The sequence below is a fragment of the Sapajus apella genome, unplaced genomic scaffold (assembly GCF_009761245.1).
Source record: "Sapajus apella isolate SASKATOON/1434 unplaced genomic scaffold, GSC_monkey_1.0 scaffold20, whole genome shotgun sequence".
Lineage (NCBI taxonomy): Eukaryota > Metazoa > Chordata > Mammalia > Primates > Cebidae > Sapajus > Sapajus apella.
In genome coordinates this window covers 6,518,191-6,530,797 of record NW_022436960.1, presented here as the reverse complement: position 1 = coordinate 6,530,797, position 12,607 = coordinate 6,518,191, and positions in this window count along the sequence as shown.

Genomic DNA, 12,607 nt, shown 5'->3' with positions numbered 1-12,607 from the left:
CCTGTCGTGCTGGAGGGGTGGTGAGGGGGCTGGTAGGGCTGGGGCAGAGTGAACAGGGAAGGGGGATGGAGGGGAGAGGAGATGAGGTCTAAGAGAACATGTGTGGAGGGATGGAGGCAGATTGTGCAGGGACCCCTGAGTCACTTTGAAGATGCTGACCTGGGTGAGATGTGTTGCCAATGAGCAGTTTTGGCATAGACCAGATCTCCAATTTCATTTTGTAAGGATTATTCAGGCTGCTGTGATGAGAAAGGGCTGGAGGAGGAGCAGGTAGCAGCTGGGAGCCCAGTGAGGAGGCAGCCATGATTACCCAGGTGAGAGATGATGGTGAGAGGCATCATGGTGATGGAGAAGAGGCCAGCGTCTGGAGATGCTATGGGCAGAGTCGGCTGGATTTGCTAATGGACTTGCTGTAGGGTATAAAGCTTGAAGAGGTCGCAGGAGTCTAGAAATGGACTGGACCACTGGCAGAGTGGTCTCTGTGGGCAGATGTGGGGAGAGGGAGAGAGCCCAGGCACCTGAGGACATAATGAGCCACTGAGCCTCTGACCTTCCTATGGGCAGATGCTGGCTATCTCCTCATCAAGCTCCTCCCTCTGGAGCTTGCCAGGCTTTCTCCTGGGCATGCTGCCAGACTCTGTTTCCCAGCCTCTCTCTGTGGTTAGGTGCTGACCTGTGATTGGGTTCTAGGCAATAAATTGTAGGTGGAGGTGATGGGCAATTCTTCCCTACCCCCAGCCCTCAGCCCGTCCTCTGTGCTTTTTCCCTTTCTGCATATTTGATGCAGTTTCCATGGCAACATTGGGAGCCACGTGTTGAAGATAGAAGAGCCACAAGATGGAAGGAGCCTGGACCTCTCAATCACTCCTTGGAGAAGGGACACCTGCTAATCAGAACCCTGCATTGGGCTTCACATGAGTGAGAGATAAATCCCAGTTGTGTTTGGAGCTCAGTATTTAGTCATCTGTGAGTTTGTTTTTGCTTGCTGCTAAGGATCCTTGAACTAATACAATGTGCCTGGAGTTTACCCCACTTCTAATCTTGTATTTTTAGCAAGCAAAACATTTTCTTTGAAGACAAGGCAGCTCAAGGCAGAGGTTTAGTTTATGGTAGCCCTGCTATGGTCTCAATACTGTGTCCTTCCAAATTAATATGTGAAACCAAATCCCCCATGCAATGATAATGGGAGATGGGGCCTTTTGGAGGTGATTGGGTCATGATGGTAATTAGGTCATGAGGCCTCATGAATGGGATTAATGCCCTTTTAAAAGAGTTCCTAGGGAGATTGTTTGTCCTTTCTGTCATGTGAAGTTACGGTAGAAAGACGGCTGTTGACGAACCAGGAAGCAGGCCCTCACCAGGCACTGAATCTGCTGGCCCTTTGATCCTGGTCTTCACAGCCTCTAGAACTGTGAGAAATTTCTGTTGTTTATAAGCCATCAAGTTTATGGTATTTTGTTGTAGCAGCCTGAAAAGACTAAGACAGCAAGAGTGGGCTTTGGCTAAGCAGCCTAGAACAGCTGTCCCTGGTGGGCAGAGTACCTCTAGAATCAGGGGACAAATGACAGATTCCCTCCCTTCAAGCCTCAGCCACCCTGGAGAGATGAGACTTCTTTAATGTGCAGACAGATTCCTAGAATTACCTGGTAAATGTCCCTGTTAAGGCTTCAAGAGCAGTGGGGTGTTGGTACGCTTCATGCTGGGTTAGGAGTCCTGCCCCATGGCTGGGGTGAGCCAGGGGCCACACTCACCCCTCCAGCTTCTCTGGCCACAGTATCCAGCTTCTATTCCTTTCCCAGGTCCAGACACATCAGAAATCCTTTAGGAGCTTTCTAGGATGGTCAAACTCAGACAGCTTAGATTGTCTTGGAAGAGTCTGGAGGCCTGTGATTTACATGGGTGAGAAATAAACCTCTGCTGTGCTTGGAGCCCTAAACTAACGCTCAATATTTCTGCCCCACTCATCATATACACTCCAGAGTTTGTGGCAGATTGTGCTTTGCCAAGATGGGTGGTACAGTATCTCCTGTCCCATGTGCTTTGCTGGAACCCTGCCACTTTCCATCAAGAGGTGGAAATTCTCTTCCCCTCGAATGTGGGTGGGCTTGCACGTTAGTTTCCTAGGGCTCTGGAACAAATTAGCACAAATTGGGTGACAAAACAACAGAAATGTATTCTGTCACAGTTCTGGAGGCAGACATCCAAAATCAAGGTGTTAGTTGGGCCAAACTCCCTTTGAAGGCTCTAGGGGAGAGTCCTTGCTAGCCTTGTCCTAGTTCCTGGTGGCTGGCAGCCATCCCTGGTGTTCCTTGCAGCTGCATTGCTTCAATCTGTCTTCCTTTTCACATGGCCTTTGATATGGTTTGGACCTGTGTCCTCGCCCAAATCCCCAGTGCTGGAGGAGGGGCCTGTGGGAGGCGGTTGGATCATGGAGGTGCATTTCCCACTGCGTGCTGTTCTCGTGACAGTGAGTGAGGTCTGGTTGTTTTAAACGTGTGCAGCACCTCCCTTTCTCTCTTGGTTCTGCTCTGGCCATGAAGGTGACTGCTTCTGCTTTGTCTTCTTCTAGAAACAAAAGCTCCCCGAGGTCTCCCCAAAAGCAGATGCTGACATGCTTCCTTCCAACAGCCCGTGGAACCACTAGCCGGTTGAACCTCTTTTCTTTATAAATTACCCAGTCTCAGGTATTTCTTTATAGCAATGCAAGAATGTAGGAATGCGGCCTTTGTTTCTGCCTTTTCTGTGATGCCTTTGTGTCTGAACCTCCCTCTCCTTGCAAGGACACCAGCCATATTGGATTTAGGGTCCACCCTTGATATGGTTTTTCTCTGTGTCCTCACCCAAATCTCATCTCCAGTGGTCATCCCCACATGTCAGGGGAGGGGCCTGGTGGGAGGTGATTGGATCATGGGGATGGTTCCCCCATGCTGTTCTCATGATAGTGAGTGCATTCTCGTGGCAGCTGATGGTTTAAAAGTGTTTGGCAGTCCCCCCATTGCTCGCACGCTCTCTCCTGCTGCCATGTAAGATGTGGCTGGCTTCCCCTTTGCCTTCTGCCATGATTGTGAGTTTCCTGAGGCTTCCCCAGCCATTTTGAACTGTGAGTCAATTAAACCTCTTTTATTTATAAATTACCCAGTCTCAGTCTCAGGTAGCATCTTTTGGTTTTGTTTTGTTTTGTTTTGTTTTTTGAAGTCTCACTCTGTTGCCCAAGCTGGAGTGCAGTGATGCGATCCCAGCTCGCTGCAACCTCTGCCTCCCCAGTTCAAGTGATTCCCCTGCCTCAGCCTCCTGAGTAGCTGGGACCACAGCTACAGGCCAACATGCCTGACTAATTTTTATATTTTTAGTAGAGATGGTGTTTCACTCTGTTGGCCAGGTTGGCCTTGAACTGCCGACCTATGATCTGCCTGCCTCGGCCTCCCAGTGTGCTGGGATCACAGACATGAACCACCATGCCCAGCCTCAGGTAGCACCTTTATAGCAGTGTAAGAATGGACTAATACAGTCCTTCTTCAGTTAAGACCTCACCTTCACTAAATACGTCTGTAATGGCGCTGTTTCCAAATAAGGTGGCATTCTGAGGTTCTGGGTGGACATGCATTTTAGGGCACTATTCAGCTGAGCACAGTGTGATTGTAACCAATAGAGGGGTGGAGGTGGTGCCGCAGCATGGCTCTGTACACCTGCCATCTTGCTCACTGGACCCTCAGGGTCACACCCTGTACTGCTGTATAAGCAGACTGACTGCCTGAGGGCCACCATGCCGTAAGGAAGCCCACACTAAACCACATGGAAAGACCATCTTGAGAAGCCTTGAGACTATGTGAAGAGAGGAATGCTGGGCCAGTCTCCGGGTGCTCCCAGCCCCCACCATTCCATCTCCATTCCCCCATCCGAAATAGCAATGGCATGAAAGAGATGGTGAGCCTGAACTGCCCAGCTGAGCCTTTTGGAATTCCTGACTGACAGAAACAGTGAGAGGTCATGCTATAGACTGAACTGTGTCTCCCTCCACAACCAGCCCACTGCCCAAATTTGCATGTTGAGGTTCTAACACCAGTGCCTTAGAATATGGCTGTATTTGGAAATAGGGCCTTTAAGGAGGTAATTAAGGTCAAATGAGGTCAGCAGTGTGGGCCCTAATTCAACAGTGTTGGTTTCCTTACAAGAAGAGGAAGAGACATCAGGAATGTGCATGAACAGGGAAGAAGCCACCAAGGACACAGCAAGAAGGCAGCCGTCTGCAGCCAAGGAGAGAGGCCTCGGGGAATACCAACCTGCTGTCACCTTGATTGTGGACTTTCAGCCTCCAGAACCATGAGAAGATAAATGTCTGTTGTTTAAGCCACCCAGTTTGTGGTTTTTTTGTTGTGTCAGCCCTAGCAAACTATGACTGTTGTTGTTTTAATCCATTACATTTTGGAGATATTTGCTATGCAACAGTAGTAATGGATACAAATGAACAGAGAGAGGGGGGTTATGAGGGGTAGCTCAGGGGTCTGGGCTTCACCTCCTTGCTCTGCCACTGACTTGCTGGGTGGCCTTGGCCTACCTGTCTCCTTTTCTTTGGGCCATGTTGTCCCCATCTGTAAAATGGACAGATAAATGACTTCCAATGATTTTCATAGCTCTATGTTGTGCTAATTTTCTCTCTTGAGTTTTGGGAAGAGGTTAGTTCAACCACAACAATTTCAGCCATGTTCCTGGAGACTTCTTGGGTTTAAGAGACATTTGCTGAGAATCTATGTAATTTAATAATAATAATACCTGCTGTTTAAGAAGCTCGTTCCCAATGTCAGATCCAAAGTGATTTACATACATTACCCCCATTAAATTAAATCTTCACAAGAACTCCACAGGGAAGGAGTTATTTTTGTAGATAAGACAGCTGAGCAGAGAAAGTACAATGACTGGCTCAAGGTCACAGCTAGTGATGAGGGAGCGAGGATTTGAAACACAGTGCGGTTGACTCCCAAGTCCTATCCTTTCCAACACTTGAGCAACACTTAGAGCAAAGGGGGTGGGTTACACCCGATCCACCCCAATTGAAATACTCTGCCTATGTGTGCTTTTGTCAGCTCCATCCTCACTGTAAAGTGCCCACTCCTACCCCTAACTCTCTCAAGCGGAGTGGCAGATAAGGCAACAGGCGACTGTCCAGCCATCTGTGAGAGGAGCCGGAGAATAAATGCCGATATTGTTTCTTAAGTAAGAACAGATAGGGTATGTATGTCAAGGCCAAGTGAAGGGAGATTGGATATGCCCTTTGAGGTCCTCAGAGGACCAGACCCAGGACAGATGGCAAACTGTTGTCACTTGATATGGAATTGGGCCAAGCCGAAGTTCAGGTTTGAGAGGCTGCCGTTCAAGTTTCTATTCAGCTGTCAGGCAATTGAGCCCCCTGAATGAATGGCCTCCCCCAGCCACTGGGGTTCTCTTTTCCTTTTTGCAAACAGCTTTTGTGCCTGACTGCTCCCTTCTTATTGCAGTGAGATGGTCCATTTGGGTGATTTATGGTGATCTGGCTGCCCATTCAAATTGCTCCTTTGGTCAGAGTGCCCGATGTTTGATGCAAAAGACAATCCAGAGAGTGAAAGGGGCTGAGGCCTGCGTGAGAACCTCGTCTCCACACTTTGTACCTATGTGATCTCGGGCAAATGAATCATTTCACATTTCTGGGCCTCAATGTCCTCATCTGTGCATTGTGGGTAAAATACTGAACCCCAAGAGGGCTCGTGATGATTAAATGAGGTTATGCAACTGCACCCATATAGCAAGTGCCCACTTAATGAAATGATTCCTTTTCCACTTACTCCTTCCCTTCTGGGAGTAACATGGTTTAGCTGTGTCCCCACCCAAATCTCGTCTTGAATTGTAGGTCCCATCATTCCCATGTGTTGTGGGAGGAACCCTGTGAGAGGTAGTTGAATCATGGGTATGGGTATTTCCCAGGCCATTCTTGTGAAAATGAATAAGTCTCACGAGATCTGATGGTTTCATAAAGGGGAGTCCCTCTGCTCAAGCTCTCTTGCCTGATGCCGTGTAAGACGTGACTTTGCTCCTCATTCACCTTCCACCATGATTGTGAGGCCTTCCGAAACATGTGGAACTGTGCATCCATTAGATATCTATCCTTTATAAATTGGCCAGTCTTAGGTATGTTATTAGCAGCATGAGAACAGACTAATACTTGCTATCCCTTTATTTGCTTGCTTCTTTGACAGATATTTACTGAGTGCCTGCTGTGTGCTGGACCCTCATTTGGGTGCCATGGCTACGGAGACACACTGGCGAATGGGGCCACCAATTCTTCCCTTCGACAGGTATTGATCGACTTACGACCTATGCAACTTACGACCGTTTGACTTTACGACCACAATCACTAGCCACGACTGCTCCGCATCTGGCAGCACAAACGTTGCCCAGCTGGGCATACGACAGTGTGGACCAGCTTCCAGCAGCACTGCCATCTCCACGTTCACCATTTCAACTGTTATCCCAGACTCGGTACAGCAATTTGTGTTTTGTGCCTTGGATATTTTTCATCAAACCCCTCCCAATAAACTTCTTATACATTTCGAAGCAATGGACCCAAACATCGAACGATTTGCAAGGATTGAACGGATGGCACACGATGTGTTTCGTCCGTATTGTGAAATTTATGAAGAAAAAAAGAAACATACAATTCAGACAAAGCTCACCATGTTTATGAAAAAAACAACTGCGGTAACCCTAACTGCTGCCTCAGATGACGACATCAACGATCCACAGCCAAGCACCAGCGGCCAATAAAATGTTTCGTACATGTTTATAGATTTTGATATGTTTTGCAATTGGGAAAATGTTTCCTATGGCATTTTTTACACCTGTATTTTGTATTTTTGTATGCACCTGTATTTTGTAATTTTATATGTTTTGCAAATATTAAACCAGTTGTACTGGTAATGCAGTGTTTTACTTAAACCTGACAGATGTAAAAATAAGAAACAAAATGGTGTAGAGATGATACAAATGGCATAAAAGGAACAAAGAAAATTATGATATATAACAATAACGAAAGAAGATCATGATAAAATATGACTTAAAGATTTTTATAACATCATTTCACAGTACTGCACACATAGCCTACTCAACTTACGACCAAATCGTGTTACGACCGGTCTGTCAGAACAATCGTGATCGTAAGTCGAGCCCTAGCTGTAGTGGGGGAGGCAGGCCATGGACAGGTGAACAAAGTAAAGGTAATTCCATAAATGGCAAGTGGGGCACAGAAATGTAAAAGGGGGATGTTAGAGACAACTGGCTATGGGGGACCGCTTCCCTGAAGCCCTTGATCTCTCCGCACAGCTGCGTTTGGTGCTCTGCCGTGCAGGATGCCTCCATGACAGAGCCCTTCCCAGGCCTTCCTAGGACAGCTTTCCTATTTTCACAAGGAGGGTTATTGCAGTTTCCTTAACCTCAGTGAGAAAGGCTCTTTATTCCTTTCTACACCTGTTCTAAATTTCCATTACACAAAACACCTTTAACACGGAGTTCAACCAGATTCCTTAGGAGGAGGAAGAAAATGGTGCTTTAAGTATTCATAATGTGTTTGCATTATGGAATAATTATACATAATTTCTCTGCCTCGTAAATAGAATAAAACATTTACCAGTCGACAGTGGGAGCAACCGTGAACTTACCTTCTCCCACAGAGGATTCACTGGTGGGAAAAGGCCATGACATCAGCAGTCCTTTCCACTGGTCAGCTACCTTTGTCTGTTTCCATGGACAAGTACAATTAGTGCTCATTTCTAAGCCTGTGCAAATTCTGCCAACTTATTGGTTTATATTTTACTCGCTCATTCTCTTTCTTACTTGCCACACGTGAATTAAACACTCCTGAGTTTGCCAGAGACTGGAGACATGGAGACATTTACTGGAGACATGGAGACATTTATTCCAGTTACCCTCTGCTGAAGGCACGCTGTGTGCTGGTATTGTCCTGGGTGCTCCACCTGTATCCTTCCATTTAATTCTCACAGTCACCCTATGACTGTGAGGGGAGAGGTACTATTATTTTATTCTCATTTTACAGAAGAAGGAACTGAGGCTTGTCGGGTTTTAAAAAAAATTGCGTAAGGCCACAGAGCTAGCAAAGAACAAAGCTGGAGATTCAAACCCAGGCAACATGGCCAAGGGCTGTGGGTCTCCTTGCCAAGACAACCCAACAAATGTCACCTCCAATATCTCTTTATTCCCCTCTCCAGCTCCCCAAGCCATAAATGATTGACTGACTTCTGGAAGAATCTGTGCCCTATCCTCGCTTAGATGTGAGAAAGAGCTGGATAGAGATTTTTTTTTTGGTGGTTGTTCCAGTTTGATGGATTGAATTCTGTCCCCCATATACCTTAGAATGTGCCTTTATTTGGAGATTGGCTTTTTGCAGAGGAAATCATGTTAAAATGAGGTCATTAGAGGGGCCCTAATCTAATATGGCTGGCGTCCTGGTAAAAACGGGAAATTTGGGCATGGACACACAGGGAGCCGGATGTGAAGACAAGAAAACTCAGTCATTTAAAAACCAAGGAACACTTGAGGCTACCAGCAGCTGGGAGAGCAGAGTGGAAGATTCTTCCTCAAGTTGCTCATAAGGAACCAACCCTGCGGACACCTTGGTTTTAGACATCTAGCCTCCAGAACTGTGAGGCAATACGTTTTGGTTGCTTAAGCTGCTCAGCATGTGATACTGTGTGCCGGCAGCCCTGGCAGACTAATACATCCAGGAAAGTGCCCCTCCTCATTGTCACCCAGGGTAGACATGTCTTCCCAGTGGGACTCCCCTTTGAGCAGTATAAGGCCACCAGACACCTACCAAAGCTCTCTGCAGATGGCTGTGTAGGGTCCAACTCATTGGTCAGTGAGGCCCCCAGCAAGAGGGCTCCAGATTTCCCAGAGAGAGAAATGGCAGACCCACAGCCACGAAGCACAGAAGGGTGGAGCTGGGGCCAGAACCCAGCGCAGGGCTCCCCTACCACCTCTCCTTGCCTGCTTGTGCCTAACAAGACTGTGTGTGTGTCTGTTACTTCCCCCAAACACAGCGTTGACCTTGGAGAAAATAAGCAAGCCCACATCAGGAGGCCTGTACGCCAAGGTGCAGAGCTGCTAATGGTGCAGAGAGATGGCTGGAGTCAGCTGGTCAGTGGGCTTGCCCCCAGCAGCTCCCAGGCCGCCCTCCCAGGAGGCGGTGGATCTGGGTGTCAGCTAGACCTGTTGCTCATTTCTCTTGTTAATAGAGGAAAATAACGAGACAAATCTCAATCATTTTAGGAGGTTTATTTGTGAAAGTTAAAGACGTGCTCCCGGGAGACAGGTTTATGCCTTTCTCTGAAGATGATGTTGAATGCTCCAAATTTAAAGGGGAAAGGGCGGGACATTGAGAAATATACAACTTTTATGTAAGCAGGGGTAGGGGAAAATAGTCATTCCTTCCTTTGTGTGGCTCAGTGAGTCTGCAGTTTTACATGAGGAAACAGACACAGTGGGGCAGGGGAGCAATCAGATATACAGCTGTGTTTGGTGGGCAGGGGTGTGTGACTGCACCTGTAATGATAAGCTATCAATTTACATCGCCATGGTGAAATTCTAACAGGAACACCTTGGGGTTAGGATCTTGGAGCTCACTAGGAATTTCCTTGTGGGCAAAATATGGGGGAGGCATGTATCTTTTCATCCTCTAGGCATCTTATTTAGGAATCAAAAGTGGAGTCAGGGAAGGTTTGTGTGACCTAGTTCCAAGCTTAACTTTTCCTTTGGCTTAATGAGTTTGGGGTTCTAAGATTTAATTTCCTTTCACACCCTGCAGTGGCCAAACTGGATGTATTAGAGCTTCCTCGGACTACCATAATAAATCAACACAGGCTGGTGGCTTAAAACAATGGAAATTTGTTCCCCAGCAGTTCTGGAGGCCAGAAGTCAAGTGGAATCAAGGTGTGGGCTTGACCACGCTCCTGCTCCCTCTGAAGGCTTTGGAGCAGGATCGTCTTCTCCCAGTGTCCTTGTTTTGAGGCAGCATCACTCCAATCTCTGCCTCCGTCTTCACATCATGGCCTCCCTGCTAAGCCTCTGTTTTAAATCCCCTGCTGCCTTTCTTGTAGAGGAATACCAGTCATGGAGCTGGGACCCACCCTAAATCCAGAGTGATCACACATAGAGATTCTCAACCTAATTATGTCTGTGACGACCTCTAATTCTAGAGAAGTTTCTCTTCACAGGTTCCAAGGGTTAGGAGTTAGATATATCTCTTCTGGGGGACACAATACAACCCCCTACTCAGGGTCTGGACCATTTCCTCTGCACTCCATCAGATCTCCAGCCATATTGCTTCTGTACCCTCCTGAAACAGGGACCAGCATGAACTTAACAGTTTCATATGGAGGAATTCTTACAGACCCCAAAGAAAAAGACTGTGTCTGTTCTTCCACCATCCCCATCCCCTGCAGAATGCAGCCCCTGATTTCTTGGGTTCTGCCTTCTCTGCACTCCTGATTCAGGGGAAACCTCACAGATTTATTCCAGGACCGTTCATCTGTTCCAACCCACAGGCCCCAAACATAATCAGTTCAGGCACTATTAAGATTTCAGGATTTTTTCTACCCATCCCTCAACCAAACACCCAGGAGTTCTGTTTATTATATTAGGTCAAAAAACATATGTATGTCAAATGATTTAGTAGCCATTTGAAAGACAATATGTATACATCCAAAAATATGTACTTTATTTTTAAATCGCCACAATTGCTTTCTAATGGAACATGTGCTTCATTGGGTCCTCCAGAACTTCCCAAGCTCATGCACACTAAATTTGCATCTTTGAATTATTCCTGAGCAGAACATCTTTTTACATGTTTGTGGGCTATTGGTGTTTCTTCTGTGAAAAGTCTGTTCAAAGTCTCCTGTTGGGTTGTTTTTGTCTCTTTCTTATTGATTTGTAGATGTTCTTTACATATGTTTAGATCCTTTCCCTTTGCTGTTGATACAAATGGGAAACACCTTCTCCCAACCTGTGATTTGTCTTTTCATGTTATGATGATTGAAGTTTTAAATTTGACTTCATTCTTCCCACACTTGTCCCAATGATCAGGCTGTCCTCTGCTAAACCCCTCTGATGGCTTCCCATTCTGAGCCCTTAGGGCAAAAGCATACCCAGGTGGCAGCATGATCTGCTTCTCCCTCCTTGGGTTTCTCTCTCCTTCTAGCTCAGTCTGCATCCTCCCTCCCTGCACTGCACTGTGCTCTGTTTTTTTTAGTTTCTGAGACATGCTTGTTACAGGGGGCAGTCAGGCAGACATGAGCAAGGCAGGAGAGGCGTCCCCTGCCCCACCAGGAATGTCAAGAACCATCAGGTGACGGTGGGGAAGTTGTTAGAACTGTCTCTATACAATAATAATTGGTTGCAGCCATTGTGAGGGCAAGGTCTCCCAATAGACGGAAACACCTGAAACTTGTGATCAGCAGCTTCCCAATAAGATCTCAGGAGTTGGGCAAGTGGTCTCAAGCATGTGCAGTAAGAGGCAAAAATAGCAGAGTTTAAACACTCAACTGGTGAAAGAAAAGTGCCTTGAGTGAGCGTGTGCGTCACTTCAGTAAACACACTGTGCGTGCAGCCCTCCCACGTGCTGGCAGGCCACTGTGCATGCAGACAGCTCACCCCCAGGGAGAATCAGTGGAGAAGGAAAGCAACCTCCTAGCAGCATGCCAACATACAGAACCCAAGCCAGAGATCAAATTATGCACTTGACTCTCTCCAGTGCCCGCTGGAACCTCTTCCAAGTGTGCTTTGCTTCCTTCCATTCCTGCCCTAAAACTTATTGATGAACTTTCACTCCTGCTCTAAAACTTGCCTCAGTGGAATTCTTTCTTTTGAGGAGGTAAGAATTGAGGCTCCTGCAGACCCACATGGATTCACCGCCACTAACGTAATTTGGTGCTGTGTGACTTGGATACGTTCCTTAGTGGTAACACACCCAGCTCATTTTCCTCTATGGCCCATGCAAAACACACTCTTCCCTTTGCCTGAATGACTACCTACCCTCCCTGCACCCGACCCTTCTCCTCCTCCTCACCTTCTGCCCTCAGTCACTTCAGCCCAGAGGGTCAGGCTGTGTCTACACTGGTCCCCTTCCCCCAGGGGCTCAGGCTGTGTCTACACTGGTCCCCTTCCCCCAGGGGCTCAGGCTGTGTCTACACTGGTCCCCTTCCCCCAGGGGCTCAGGCTGTGTCTACACTGGTCCCCTTCCCTCAGGGGCTCAGGCTGTGTCTACACTGGTCCCCTTCCCTCAGGGGCTCAGGCTGTGTCTACACTGGTCCTCTCCCCTCAGGGGCTCAGGCTCTGTCCATGTTGTCCACAGCCAACTCTGGTCATCATCTGTACCCTAGGGTGTTATGTATCCTGGTTTGTAATCATTTTGTTTATCCTTCTTGGTCTATGTGGGTGTCTTCAACAGGTCCTACAGGACAGGGTGACTTTTTGTCATACTCACTGCTCTCTCCCAGTGCCCAGGACATAGTCAGCATTAGCTCCTGCCCCTGGAATCTCTGGATTGGGACCTCTGTGATCACTCTGG